Source organism: Pleuronectes platessa, chromosome 10, assembly GCF_947347685.1.
Source record: "Pleuronectes platessa chromosome 10, fPlePla1.1, whole genome shotgun sequence".
Lineage (NCBI taxonomy): Eukaryota > Metazoa > Chordata > Actinopteri > Pleuronectiformes > Pleuronectidae > Pleuronectes > Pleuronectes platessa.
This window is the reverse complement of record NC_070635.1, coordinates 1,696,618-1,709,564: the sequence shown is the minus strand read 5'-3', so window position 1 is coordinate 1,709,564 and position 12,947 is coordinate 1,696,618.

Here is a 12,947-nt window from a genome sequence, read left to right as displayed (position 1 = left end):
CAGTCCAAGTGGTTCCCAGCCCAGTGGTTCCCAGCCCAGTGGTTCCCAGTCCAAGGCCCCCGGGGGTCACAGGAGACATGGGAGGGACTGAGATGTGATTAATGGGAGAGTGAAGAAAAACAAACTGCTGCAGACGTTTGAATTCACTTTCCTGACGTTTCTTTCATATTTGCGTTCAGGGGGAACTCTTGGGAAGTTTCCCCTCCAGGCCTCATTGTGGGTAAACACGGGCGTCACATCAGTCAAAGCTCTGAACCTCAGTAGATCAGATCATTATTTTGGCGACGTCAGCAGCACCTGTGTTTACCGTCGGTTTCTATTCAAGATGGCGGCTGTGAGAAGCGTCTGTTTGAGCGCCGGACCAGGCTCGGTGCCAGAGGATTAATCTAAGATGAAACCTTTTAACGACAGAACGCTGTTTGCTGCACGTTGACGGTTTCCATCGTCTCCAAGAAGTTAATGACTTGTTGACAAAGGGAAAATGCTCCTTAAGCCTTTTTAAATGTTAACTCAACTGATCAAAATATAAACGATCAAAGTTCACAACAAAAGTTACGACACCAAGTCTGCATCACAGTTATTTACGAATTCATCTGAGTTTGTCTGTTTGTTTAAAGGATAACACAAAAACTACGAGACAGATTCTTTCATTAACTTTTGTTGGAGGGACGTGACCCAAAGTAGAAGCCTCAGAGTTTTGGGGCATGTGCTCTCTATTGAACCTTCTAGGTTCCAACACGTTTTCACTCCTCGGTGGAAAGTTGGGACCTCGGCTGAAACAGAACTAACTGAATTTTGAGACACATCCGGACAAAAGGGCAGATCCTGGAATTGCATTGCACAAGATTTTGTTTTTTTGGACAGTTTCTCTAACTTCCCAGAGGATAAGTTGTGAATCTTGATGGAAAAAACAAGATATGTTTAGTGGACGGATACTTGTGTGGTGAGGTTTGAAATTAAAGGACTGCTGGACCTTAGGGGAGGAATGTGCTGTACTCAGTGCTGTTCCAGTTAAATCATAACTTTTCCTACTTTGTAACTACAGCTGTCTGATAAACAAACTTAAATAAAAGCCACAGTGTACTCCACTGATTCCTAGTAGAACAAAATAAAACTAAAGTAAAGTACAAGTTCATCTCAAATAAAAGTAAAGTCCAGCACAGCCCTGCTGCATATTTGCATGTTGTACTCGAGTGTATTGGAGGAGAAGTTGATCGTGGATGTGAACACGCTCTGAACTGGTGGCTGCTGTGTGTTCTGTGCTCGGGCGGCGTGCTCTCTCTCTCTCTCTGTGAGCGGCTGTTTGCCTTCAGTCAGCTGACGCTGTTTATCTCAGCTCCGCTCACTCTGAGTTTGGTTTTCCAGTGAAATGTGTGGGAATCGTGTTGACTGCAGCTTAGCAGCAAACACACACACGCACACGCACACACACACACACGCAAACACGCACACACACAACTGTGTATCCAAAACAATAGGAAAACTGGAAGAACCAAAGTGATGTGGCGAGCAGGTTGGATCTTGACAGACGCTGACGGCAGTTGCGTTGCCAGCTGCCGGTCGGTTGCTCTCTATTGTGCGTTTCAGGGCAGAGCATCAACATGTACCTGCTATTCAAAGCAGGGACAATGGCCGGGGCCGGACGGCTTTAATGAATCGCAGCTGAAGTGAAAGCAGCTCTCACTATTCCTGTTTCAACCATCCTGGCTTCAAATAGCCTCTGAACAAACACACAATCCCCCCCGTTTCATTACAGTGGTGCACACCCTGATGCAACTAGATGAGTAGATCAGAACTAAATGTTCCCAGACCTCCTGCCCCCCCCCCCCCCCCCCCCTGGCTCTCCAAACCGACGCCTGCCTTTATCCCACTCTTCATTCCTCTCATTCCTCAGCCACATACACTGCTCCTCCTCCTCCTCCTCCTCCTCCTCTCCTCACTGAAGAGCTGCACAAATAAGGGAAACTGCAAAGAAAAAGGCAAAGAAGTAAATAACTGGTGGTGTTTTTTATAAGCGAGCTGAGATGAAAGGCCCAGGCTGTCGGCTGACATGCGTTTACAGGTATACGACTTTGCCAAAGACAAGCCTGCTCTTGTGAGCTGCCTTTCAACTGCATCACAGAACATATTGACTCAAGCAGGAAGCAAACACAGTCAGCTGACAGACGATCCGGGAAGGAGAGGCACGGCCGCTTTACAGGACGTCCTGTTAAAAAAAACACACATCCAGGTTCTGAGAGTTCTTCCAGAAATAAAACTGGAATAGAGAAGAAAAGAAGAACCAGTATGTCGTCAGCGTGACTGTGGTCAGAGGTTGGTGCTGCTGCTGGAAAAGCAGATGACCATGACGAGGAAGAGGAAAGGTCAGACAACAGGAAGCCGACAACAGGAAGTTCAATCCATGATATAAATGCAACACAGCAACATGGAGGAGGAATGTAACTCATCCTGAAATCATCAGGATTAGGTTTTTGCTCTTATCAGCGAACATTAAGTCCAAAAAGAGAAGAAGAAACAAACCACATCTGAGAAACAATGAATCGGATATTAATCACTCATGGTCATTTCCTCTTACGACATTCTCCACATCTGACGAATGAGATTCTCTGAGGTCACGTTATCCGGTAACTTGACCACGAGTCACGATTGAGGAAATTCAGTGGGTGTTATTGGGACACAGTTCACACGGACACCAGCAGACTGATCCTGAACCTGCTGAATCACAAGTTAAACGTTACTCAGAACTCCCAATTTATTCATCTACAGACTTAGAATAATAAAACTTAAAGAAACAGGCAAACAGAACCAGCCAGAGGGTTTAAACCTTTGCTGTCGCTGCTCAGGTGATGGATCCTTCACACGTCATTATAAATATGTGTATGATTGTTTTTTCATGAACAAACTTAACCTTGAACCTGAATGAGAGGGTGAATAGATATTGAATTTTAAGTCCTCGAGTCTGAAGCTTGGCCAATTAAAGGGCTCCAGGTGTGGCTGTTGATTAGAGAGACTCTGACCAATGAGAGAGGAGGAGCAGGTGAAATGTGGCTCAACAAACAGGCTGGACAGGGTCAAGCATCGTGATTGAGTTCAGATCCTGAACTGGAACATTGTGGTGCAAGGCCACGGCGTCACGACCAACTGGGAGTCAGCTGTCAATCATGAGGTTTGATGGACGATGTGGTCAGACGAGAGAATCCCAACATCCGACAGCACGAGATTGTGTTCTCTAATTCACAGTTTTCCCTCTCCCTCTATTTAAATCAGTATTCTAGTTTTTCATCCAGTTGTCATTGTTGTTCTCCTTCTGTTCGACATGAGGAAACGAAATAAAAAACTTTTCTAAACTCACTTCTCTCAAGTCTGAAGTGTTTCTTGCGAAAGAGGATTCCTTTTGTCTGGAATGTCCCTTTAAACAGTGTTGATCTGTGTGACACGGAACTGGTGCACTGTTCCTTAAGAGCGTGGGCGAAAGAATGTGCAACACATCAGATCCGTGTATTTCCCCCCATCCACACAATCCTGTCCTTTAATTAAGTCAGACGTGCATGTGTGTGCGTGTGTGTGGTTGTGCGTGTGTGTGTGTGTTATTCAGCATGTGTGCGTGCGTGGGAGGCAGAAGTTTGGCCAGAATCTGATTCAAAACACAGAAGGTGTGAGATTGGTGCAGGTGGAGCAGGGAGATTTTCCTTGTGGGGGCTGATGAAGCAGTGTAAAAAACACACTTCTCTGAAATGACTCGAGGCCACGAGGAGGAAATGACTGAGACTGAAGAAACACACCAAACACATTCAGTCTGGTAAACAAATCCTCTCAGATGGCTTCTATTTAAATGATCGCAGCCGGAGGCAAAATACCTGGTGCTTGAGACCACGGTTTGGATGAAGCCTCTGATATGTGATGGGGGGGGGGGGGGGGGGGGGGGGGGGGGATTCCTGTGTCGAGGCATGTGCAGGAAAAACCACCACTTTCCATAATGTTGGTACCAGATCCCCTGACGTCCTTGGCAGATTGAGGCCACGTCTCCTCAGGTTTTATGGGTTTGGATCTGGTCCATGGAGATTTATCTTCCTCCTTCTCCTCTTTGTAATATCCGGTGTCTGTAAGAGAGCTGCAGGAACCAACCACAGCAGATCAGGCCGAGGAGAAAACACAGGATTCTTCTCTCTTTGCGTGAGCTGCCGACCTCCTTCGGGCTCCAGTGAAGGGCTCGCTGCATTCCTTCACGCCAGGCGCTTGTTTTTCAGAACTCGCGGAGGCAAGGACGTCAGTGAAGCCTGAAAAGGCCTCGGATCACTGAGCTAATGCACTCGTGTACTTCAGTCGCCCCCCCCCCCCCCCCCCCCCCCCCTGCATGTGACCACCTGAGCTCGTCAGGTGGAATCTGGGGCACAGAGAGCGGAGGCTGGTTTGAAACCTGCCGGGCCGACACATTCTAGAGGAGGAAAAGATCTGTAGGGACTCGACAACCAGGAAGAAGCTCTGAGTTCTGCATCCCCTTCAGGTCAATCAGCACAAATCAAGGAAAAGCAAAAGTGATAATCAATTAATTCATGACGAGCGGTTAAGGACAATTTATACTTTGAATCCCCGGCGCAGGTTAGAGCCTTAATGCTTTAGCCATGATCTGGAAAAATCTGGCAACTCCTCAAAGATGCGATACCTCGTCACCACATCCAGGAAAGAGAGAGAAGCTCCATGTGTCACGTGACTTTCCCAATCTTTGCTCAGCGAGTTTCACCAACATCACTAAAAACCCAAACTCAGGTGTAATGAGTTCTCCGCCTCCAGCTTTAAAGGGAAAGATCAAAGAACGTAATGTACGTTTAAAATGCAAAAGGCCCAAAAATATTTGAATCTCTGCAGTTCAACAAACACCTGATCTGCCTGAACACACTGCCTCAGTCCACTGGGGCCCTGTGTATATATATATATGTAATATGTATGTGGAGGAAGTGGGAAACGAGAATAACAGGTCGATGTTTGGGAAGATGGGAGTTCTGTGTTTAAACTTCATATCGAGGCTCTGGGGGGGGGTGTGACAGCACTGAGCTGTGCTTCTCCTTGACCTTGTGTGGGCGACCTTGGCCACGTGTCGTCACCAGCCTGGGAACAAACTCGTATCTCATTAAGAATCAGTGCATGTTGCACCATGATGTCACGTGGGACAGTTTTCCCAGGAGCTCGTCCTCCCCGCCGTCCCACGCCTCTCAGGTTTCATCAACAGAATCCAATCCAGTTTCAGCCGACACCTTTTTCCTCGAGTCCTATCGGTCAACCTGGATAGTTTCTTTTGGAGGCTCGGGGGGGTTTTGTTGACCTGCTCCTCTTCGTCTTTCAGAAAAGTGGAAAAGAAACGTGAGCAGATAAAGTCTCCAGTATCAGCTTCCTGTGATGAGCTGGTGACCTTCGCACAAACTGATGATACAGATCGAATGCTGCAGTGCATCAGCTCGTGTTGCTCATATTTCACAGTAGAAATCTGTGTGAAAGTGGAGCTGCTGTTTGGAAACTGGATGAAAAACCTGATAACCGGCAGAGAAATGAGCTCCGTGTGACCGGGAGTCTGTGTTTACAGAATGAGCTCATCAACACAATCACAGCCCAGAGACGTGATCGGGTGGAAGGCTCTCAGATCGCAGCCACCAGGGAAATTAGTTTGTTTTGTCATTTGGCAGAATCACAGGAAAACTACGGATTTCCACAAACAGTTGGTTGGAGGATGCAGTACCAGAAGAGTCCACTTGGGCTGCTTCGAGAAGTTTGAAATCTCCTGGGATGTGTTTACGTTGTAGTTTTATCGACGTAGCCTAAATTTTTTTTGGGCCAAAAAGTATCATAAACAGGACTATGAGCTGGAAGCAGATGCATTTGAGTGGTAATCTGCTCCGGTTGCTCAAACTGAAGCAACACGCAGCACATTGGAGATCAAACGCGGAGCAGCGGTGTGTTCTCACACAGGCCAGATAACCTATCTGAGATTTATCAGAGGAATCAGACTGAGAGGCAGCAGCTGAGGACACAGGTCAAACTCGACAGAAACACAACAACAGGAAATAAAATAAATGAAAGCAGGGATTCTGAACCTGAATTTAAATTGAACATGACTCGGGGAAACAAATCTAACAACACAACAAACTAAACAAACACACATTCATCGTTTAAACAGTCACACAGTTTGGTGTGAAGCTGCTAAACATTTTCAGATGTATGATTTAACCGTGTGTGTGAGAGGAGGCATGACATCACTCGATGATGAAGTGTGATCTTGTCTTCCTGTTTCCCTGAATTGGTGTTGGGCGGGGGGGGGGGGGGGGGGGGGGGGGGGCACACTCACCACAGCAGTGTGATGGTCCGAACCACTTTTCTTAAGCAAGCAATCTGATGTCAGATGGCAGTGATGATGATGCTTCTCACTTACTCTAACACTCCCTTACATTAAACTCCACAGATAGTTTCAAACTATTTTCTGGGCTTATTGACATATAACAGAAAAATGAAAATACTGATATGAGATTATTTGTGTACTCTTATGAACCGTGCTGCGAGTTGGATCCAAATGTTTCGCTCACGGCCCGGAGGCCGGAAGTTCCCCAGCCTCGAAGCTGTTATGGTCTGTGGCTGAATTATTATGATTTATGATGTGGGGGGGGGGGGTGGGTTCCTGTCAGTAACTCGTGACCGGCATCAGAAGAGATGCTCATCTGTCTGTACTGCTCACATGGGAAAACATTTCTTCTCTTTATAAAGTGTTTACCAAAGAATCCGGTACCACAGATCAGTGGTTTCACTGAACTCCCCCGACGCTGGACTCAGGAACTCTTTGGCCACGAGGTGAGTGCGTTAGCCGTCGTGCTAAATCAACTCAGTGAGCAGAGCAGAAGGAAACCCTCTGGTCAGCAGCACAAGAAACAAGTGTCTCAAGATGTGAACACGGAAAAGTGTTGTTCATAACAAACATGTGTGTACACAGACACGCACATGAGATCCCTATTGAGTCGAGCAAATAGAGAAACGCAAACAGCAGCTCGTGCACAAACACTGGGATCGGATGACACTGTTCAGGCTCAGTGCAACATGCTTGTGCACACGCTACACGCTACATGACACGTGTTCGCACCTGCAGCTCGAGGTCAGGTGCTTATTGAGATTCTGTTAATGAAAACCCTGACACTATACTTCTTCTCACTTCAACAGGATTTCATGCAGACGCTCTGCAGACAAGCTGCTCCGGAACTAAATGACTCCAATACTTTCCAAGATTGGCTTTTCCATCAAAATAATATATATTTATAGAGCTAATAAAACCAGCGTTTAATAACCTAGACATGCAACTAATCTAAGAAACCAATCAATCATGTAAATAACAAACTGACCCTGAGCCAAGATAATTGCTTTACATGAGAATCCTAACATCCATGCTGTCATTCTCATGGAGTTTGATCCCATGTATATGATTTATCGCCCTGATAAGCTTCATTTAGAAAAAAAATTCCCACATCAGATATGAAGCACTTCACGGTTTGATGCTGTATATCCGGCCTTAGCTCAAAAATGCAAAAATGTCCAATTTGTACGTGTTCATAGTTAATTCAGTTCAAAGAGGATGAACGATCATTAACCACAGAGTAAACAGACTTCCAGTAAGTCGCCTGTTCTGTCCCACTGACGGCTTCACCTGGAATAAGCTTGAGGAAATTAACAGCAAGCATGAATCATTTACTCCTTCTCTTCAGTTCAAACATCAGCAAACCAATAAAATAAATAAATAAAATACTAATTTACTTCACAATAAATCCCTGACAGCTGTTGTACACACGTCCGACCACACACACTGGTGATACTGGTTTGTTTCACAGCTGAAGGTCTGAGCCCAGCTCCGTGTGGGGACTGTTGTTTTCACTTTTCTTCAGAGAATCAACACGAGTCAAAAACAAACGTCCGTGTGCGTGGAAGTCATCCGGTGTCAATGTCCTCTGAGTTGAATTGTGTTTACATTGACATCAGCAGACACTAGACAAATAAAGAATATAATAAAGAATTATTGTCGGGCCTGACACGAGGACACGAGGACACTGCCGACCTGTCGCTGACCTGATAAACCTCTTTCCTGCTTGTTGAAGAACTTTGATTGAATTGTGCCTCGTTGGGATTTAGACTCTGAAACTCGGGATTAAGTCGTCGGCACAGAGCTCAAAACAAATCACAAATATTTACGATGATGCTGAGAGGATTATCTTTTCAGACGGGAACACATTCAGCTACCTTTTCTTTGTCCCGGGCGAGAGGGCGGAGGGGCCACACTTCACCACGAGGCTCCGTCCCTCCGTCTCTCTGGTGAAGTGCCGGTGAAGGCCTGGAGCTGGCAGCGCTCTTTGTGTCTTATCTGCCGAGCTCTTATTTAGTCTGTGCTGTAATCCTCCCCGTCGTCGCCCGTGGGGAAGGATGAAAGACTCCAGCCCTGACCCAAATTCACAGAAAGACCTTGAGAGACAAAACAATAGCAGAGCTTATAGAAAAGCCCTTAATTAGTGTTTTTCATAGGATTGTGGGTTCGCTCGGTGGCAGGCGCACAACAGAGGAACCACTGAAACCCGTCATTTCATTTGTTTGGTCAAACGTTTTATCAGAGCCGGGAACAAAGCCTGCGATTCTGACACCAGGTCCTTTTCATTGTCTGCAGATTAAAGTGACACTGTGGGAACAGTTTGTCCCGAGGATCAGGTTCATGAGGTCAGAACCACAGACTGTAAGTAAAGATAAACAACAGGGACGATACATATACATAATTCATATTCATTTGAATGACTTCATACCAGTTTCAGAAAAGCAACCAATCTGCAAACTTGGCTTTGATCCTCAGAGATTTTTTTTTTAAGACACATTTTCGAGAGATGATTCAAAATATTGGCGACTGCTTCCAGATTCTTATAATCACAGAGATCAGGTATCAGGTAAAAGATCTGAACTGGGTCAGGATCAGAGTCCCAGTTGTGATCCAGGTCCCATCAGTCTCGGCTGTCGTGGGAATTATGGTTTCGCGAGGCACCAGTTTGGTTTTATTGCGGTTGATTGGATTTATAAACTGACCAAACACAACCAGAGTTCACACTCCAGTGATAAGACACCAGCATGAACAGACTGTGGGAAAACACGGGGGGGGGGGGGGGGGGGGGGGGTTCGACCTGAGCATACGTCAGTGCCTGCAGACACATTGTTATTGTTATAGTCGTGCACGTCTCCACCCATTATCCAGAGATGAGGTCAAAATAACCTGAATACTGACACTGGTGATGTCAACGTGATTAGAACCAAGTCAACTCTTCCACTCGGGCTCAGATCGAGCAAAACAAAGTCTCAGCTGACGCGTCCTTGTTGATGAAGTAGTTTAACAGACACTTCAGTGGAGTCACAGCAGTAGAAACTCTCCTCTGGGCTGAAGGGGCCGTCACACGCTGTCTGTGCAAAACAAGAATCCTGTCAACATCTTCACGTGACTGAGCTGAGGTCAGGTTAACAAGGTCAAGTCCACAGCTACACACAGCGCCGACCCCCCCCCCCCCCCATGGAGTTTGAGGTCTGACGAAGCTGGACGACCCAAACGGATCCGAGACAAACTCAGAACGGGATTAAGAACCAAGACGAGACCAGAACCAGGATCCAGAAGTCTCCTGGCGTCACAAACACTCAGGAGCCGGTTTCAGACGTGACCTCCGGGGAAAATCCAGAGAATCGGTTTTGTTACCTCCCAGCACCAACCACACCACCAGGGTAATGACGGCAATTACTGATTGAAATGGTAAAACTAACCATCGGGAACTTTATCTGCTGTGGTGATGTGGTTACATTCAAACCTGAAGCCCCCTCCCCCCCCCCCCCCCGGCAAAGTCTTGGAGGCCATGGCAAAAAAAATTATACAAACAAAACAATAACCGTGAGACTGGATCAACAGTTCATGTTAATCTGAACCTCTTTATCAGCACTCAATGATCGGACTGGCTTCTTCAAATCAATGAGGGGGCCGAGTGTGTGTTTGCGGCTGATGTGCGTGTGTGTGTGTGTGTGTGTGTGTGTGAACACAGACTTTATCTCAGTAACTTCCGAGAACAAACTCAGTCATCTTGTCCTACTTATTCAGAAGTGAGTCATCATGTTGTCCTCCCTGAAGCGGGGGGGGGGGGCGGGGGGGGTTTCCGCCTGCCCACCTAAAAGTTGTGCGTTTGCATGACTTGTAGATTCTGATCCCAGGTTGTGCGACCTGCACGGCCACGTTTCTTTATCAGATTTCATTTTCTTTTTGCTGACCAAGTGCTGATCCCAGCTTCAGATGAGGGGGGGGGAGGTGGTGGGGGGGGGGGGGGGGAGGAGGGGGGGGGGGGGGGCTCTATAATTATCCCTCTCACACTATCGTCATGTCTTCAAGTCGTCTTCCAACTGAAACGAGGGATTTCAACAAACTCACCCATTCAGCGGGCGCTGCCACAGGGAGCATGTGACCCAGAGATGCATGACCGCTGGGGGGCCGTGGCGAAATGATAAATCGTTTGTATGAATGACGCACGGCCGCACGCCGAGCCCCCCCCCCCACATCAATGGACGACTCTCAGCAGAACGAGCACAGAGACGCTCATTCAGCCGAGTTCAACGACCGAGCTCCGCCGGGTCGGAGGCCGCAGACATCAACACAAACGCCGTCGGCAAACAAGAGGGAGGTGGGGTCAGGGGGGAGGGGGGGAGGGGGGGGGGGGGGACAAGCTGTAACTGACACTGACCACCTGACCCTCCGCCCACCTGGTGGCTTGTCCAGACATAACAACATCACACCTTGAGAGCACCGGGGTCAAACAAGCCCGGGCCTGTCGCAGTTTGACCTCGAGACACCAAACAGTCAATGGAAAGACGCTTTGCCTCCAAGTGATGGATCCTCTGCAAACACCGGGTCAGGAGGCTCCACCGCGACCAGTCTCCCAGTTCAAACAAGTCCAGTGGGAATGGGTGACCTACTTCTGGGATGCTGGTCACCCAGTTTCGTGGTGTCACCGTTGTTAGGGAACCGAGTCGCCGACCAAAAGCACACGACTGGAAAATTTATTTTGTCCTACGTTGGTGTTTGTGTTTCCAGGATCATTTCTGAGCCTGGATGAGTTTGTTCATTTTGTTTATTTGAGTAAAAGTTATGAGTTAGTGCAAGAAATCAGGTTAAAGCAGGAAATCTATAGACCTGCGACTCAGACCTGTGGATTCAGCTGCTCAGGGTCCAGGTCTTATCCAAGTACTGTCAATGTCAGGAAAGACATCATCCACTTTGATGGGTTTGAATCTTTCAACCTCTTTATTCTCCTTTCATCAACATCAGAGAACAGAGATATAGATAAACAACAGTTTGCAGAAAACGTCTTTGAACATCTGATATCAAACATGTAAATGCGACACGGTGGTAAAGTGGCAGACCAGCCTCGGTGGATCGGTATGTGACCTCAGCGTGTCCTTCTAGTTTAGACTTGTTTAAGTTTCACTTTTGACTCTTTTGGACGGTAGACGTACGGTTACGGTTAGGGACCGGTTTGGACTGGTTATTTTTGGACGGTTGCACAGCTGCAGGCGATGATGTTTCCTTTAATGTCATCATACTGCTGTTACAGTTATAGATATATATAGATAGATATATTTATGTGTCAGTCTTTTTTCGTGCACAAGCCAAGATGTAAACACCTCCAGCATCTGAGGAGTAAAACTCTTTCTTAGGCTCTTAATTGGAAGAAATCCGGTTTCTTTCTGCAGGAATAAAACTTTGTTCCCTTTGATTCTGTTTTTCACCAACAAAGACTTTCATGGCAGAGAAGAGACGTGGCTCCACCGCCTGTCAGCTGGTCTCTGGTTCAATACAACATCAGCAAAGACAGGACTTATCCAGGAGGAGAAAAGGAAGAATAAAGACAACAGACATGTTAAGTCTTGATTGCACAGAGGAGTAGCTGAGCATGACCGAGGCGGTGCAGCAGGGCCTTGTATAAACTGCCTGGGATGTTTATTCTTAGGCTGAATGTCCTGCGACTTCCTTCCCCTCTGTAATAAGCTGGGAATGTTCCTGGGAACACCACGCCCCCTCTCCCTGAACACAACACAACACTGGCCTTGTTACTGAACGGCTCTTTCCTCTGCACTCTAAACAAACCAGGGCCGGCCTCCAGCGACCTGCCGCCCAGCTCACAGTGTGCCGAGGCCGAGGCAGCACCGACACGTAGCCTCACAGAAAACACCAGGGAGAAGATTCATAAAGACACTGTTACATAACACCAGAGGAGGAAGGATACTCTATTTAATCAGCTGTCACATCACACAGATTCCTTCACCTGCTCAGTGACAGATCTGCAGGTCAGACATGTTTTATAGGCTTTAAATGATTCGTCAGTTGATCCCTAATCAGTAAGAACTTGATCAGCAACAGCGATTGATCAGCTATTGGTGGTTTTAAGTTATTTGAGTGAGTGAGTGAGCATTTCTTTTGCTGTTTCAAAATCTTGCAGAGTGCATATCTTTGGAATGTGGATCGGTGGTTCGATGCCAGGAGGAAGTCACCTCTCACAGTTTTCCAGATGATTTAGAGTTCGAGCAGTTAATCAAAAAAAACACAAACATGAAGATCAATCAAGATGAAAACAGAGATTAGCTGCAACGTTCCCATGGAGCTCTTAAAGCTGCTGAAGGTAACAACAGACAGGGAATAAACATCAACAACTTAATAAACTGGAGTCTCGACTGACAATCAGGAGGTCTCACTCTGTTTTTACATCAAATAACTTCTTAAAACCAACCCGATGAGGAACAAGGACTCTTGAACAAACATCAGTGTGATAAGAACTATGAGAAGGGACATGAGAACTTCTTTGACAAACATTTGTTGACCATGAACTTCCTGCTGGGGCACTTCCCAGCAGATGATCAGT